The following is a 2,735-nucleotide window of genomic DNA, read 5'->3' on the forward strand; positions in this document are numbered from 1 at the left end:
GCAAATTGGCCACGAAAGTTTATTTCAAAAGTACAGATACTCATGCTTTGCTACATAAACAGAGCTATCACCCTAAACATACATTTAAAGGCCTAGTTAAATCACAGATACTCAGATTCCACAGAATATGTACCTTCCAGGAAGATTTTGAAATCGCCACGACGACGCTGTTTAAAGCGCTGCGAGGCAGGGGGTACTCGAAGAGGCTATTAAGATATGCAAAAGCTGAAGTTTTAAAAGGCTTGGCCCAGGTGCAGAGGAAGGATGAAACGAACATCGTTCCCTTTATCACCACCTATTCGGAGTCCAATAAAACATTGATTTCAAAAATTAGGAATAACTTTAGGAATGTGCAGAATCAATTACCGGTATTTCAGCCATATAGAATAATTGCGGCCTTCAGGAGAAACAAGAATTTAAAGGACCTACTGGTACGGTCCAGTGTACCGTCGAACATAGATAACTCACAATTATGGGTCCGTAGATATTTTCAACACAGTTCTTATCTGGTAAATAAGTACAGTGGGGAGGGAGCACCAGTCTGGAAAAAGATATCAATTACAGACAGAAGTGTGATTTATGCAATTACCTGCAACACCTGTGGCAAGCTTTATATAGGAGAGACGCAGCATACCATAGCAACACGGCTAAAACAGCACTTGTATAACATCCAAAGATTTCATCTACAGACTGAACTTACCAGTCATTTTCAAATTCATCCGGTTTCTGGTTTAAAGGTGTCAGGCTTGGAAAGTAATCCCGGGTGGTCCAATGGGGAGAGGAGGATGAGGGAAAGAGTGTGGATAATGAAGTTAAGAACAATTGCACCCTTGGGGCTTAATGAAAGGAGGGGGTAGGGTGGGGAGGTGGGGCTCCTCCTGGTGGTGAAGGGGGATAGAGGGGGGATTAGCACTTTATATATGGGGGGGCCAGGGGAGAGGCAATAATGAATTGATTTACCTTTAATGGTCTTTTTGATGAATTGCTCACTAATCATGTGAATAAAGTTTTCTTTTTCCCTTTCTTTTGATCTTATATATGTGTATGTGAATTTGTGGATTTTATTATGCATGTCTTTTAAGCACTTATTTTTGACAACAGCACTTGCATGGCTGCCTCTCGTCCTGGAGCCCACATATAAATGAAATATTTATATTAGTATTGCTTCCTTTTCCCTTGATGCCACCCGGGGGAGGCGCGGCCTTCCCATCCTAGCCCTACTCTGAACCCAATCTAGGCCCTGACCCCAACCCCAGCCCACACCCTAACCCTAACTTAGATCTTGGCCACACCTGTGGCCCTAACCCCAACCCTGACCCCAACCTGATTTTGGGCCCTGACCCTAATCAAGGCCCTAACCCCAACCCTGACCCCAACCCTACCTGGGGCCCTGACAGCGGTGGCCCCAACCCTAATTCTAACCCCAACCCTACCTAGGGCCCTGACCCTAATCGTGACCCTAACCCCAACCCTGACCCCAACCCTAACTGGGGCCCTGACTATCATGGCCCTAACCCTAAGGCTAACCCTAATGGGGGCCCTAACCCTAATTGTGGCCCCAACCCTAGCTCTGACCCCAACCCTAATTGGGGCCCCAACTGGAGTGGCCCTACCCCTAATGTTGACCCCAACCCTAACTGGGGCCCTAACCCTAATTGGGGCCCTGATCCCAACCCTAACTGGGGCTCTGGCTGTTTTGGCCCTAACTCTACTGTGGACCCCAACCTCAATCTGGGCCCTGACCCTAACCGGGGCCCTAACCCCAACCCTGACCCCAACCTTGAATCGGGCCTGGACTGCAACCGTGGCCCAAACGCTAGCCCTAACTCCAGTTGGGACCCTAAGAACAGGTACAACCCTAGGGGAAGATACAATAGGCCAGAGCACTGAAGAGCTTTGTGCTCTTTTTTTTAAAAGAAAACACATAACAAAACAACCTAACCCTAACCCTAACCCTAACCCTAACCCTAACCCTAACCCTAACCCTAAACCCTAACCCTAACCCTAACCCTAACCCTAATGCATTCTGATTGGACGAAGGTTTTTCTTGAATAACTCCTGAACCATACGTCCTAGAGACTTGCAACCAGTGTCTGTCTGGTATAATTCGACCATTCCACATCCAACGGTACCACCCATGACTCTCTATGACTTACTGTTCCCAAGATACAGAAAAAACAAAGTTTTTTTGGACATATCTCCGGACTCGAACGTGGTACACGCTCGAAAGTGGAACCAATGGAAAGCCCATACCCGAAAATGGGGGGATAGGACATGGTCCCATGTCTCTAGTTCATTGCGTTCTTGAGATATCACTCTCCAAAAGGATCATCACTTTGACGATCGTGGTTATTACCCCTAACCCTAACCCTAACCCTAACCCTAACCCCTAACCCTAACCCTAACCCTAACCCTAACCCTCTAACCCTAACCCTAACCCTAAACCCTAAACCCTAAACCCTAACCCTAACCCTAACCCTAAATCCTAAACCCTAACCCTAACCCTAACCCTAACCCTAACCCTAATGCATTCTGATTGGACGAAGGTTTTTCTTGAATAACTCCTGAACCATACGTACTAGAGACTTGCAACCAGTGTCTGTCTGGTATAATTCGACCATTCCACATCCAACGGTACCACCCATGACTCTCTATGACTTACTGTTCCCAAGATACAGAAAAAACAATGTTTTTTTGGACATATCTCCGGACTCGAACGTGGTACACGCTCGAAA

The 2,735-nt window shown here is 46.7% G+C and overlaps 1 long non-coding RNA gene across 2 annotated transcripts in view; it reads right to left on the bottom strand.

Annotated features, from left to right (window-relative positions):
* The window catches only part of LOC118772278, a 2,842-nt gene extending 1,409 nt beyond the window's left edge, over positions 1-1,433 (bottom strand). For both annotated transcript variants that reach the window (XR_005004669.1, XR_005004670.1), the window contains exon 1: positions 1-1,433. This exon is cut by the window's left edge and continues 94 nt beyond it. This is a non-coding gene — a long non-coding RNA (uncharacterized LOC118772278).
* Between the last annotated feature and the right edge of the window lie 1,302 nt (positions 1,434-2,735).

The sequence above is a fragment of the Megalops cyprinoides genome, unplaced genomic scaffold (genome assembly GCF_013368585.1).
Source record: "Megalops cyprinoides isolate fMegCyp1 unplaced genomic scaffold, fMegCyp1.pri scaffold_116_arrow_ctg1, whole genome shotgun sequence".
Lineage (NCBI taxonomy): Eukaryota > Metazoa > Chordata > Actinopteri > Elopiformes > Megalopidae > Megalops > Megalops cyprinoides.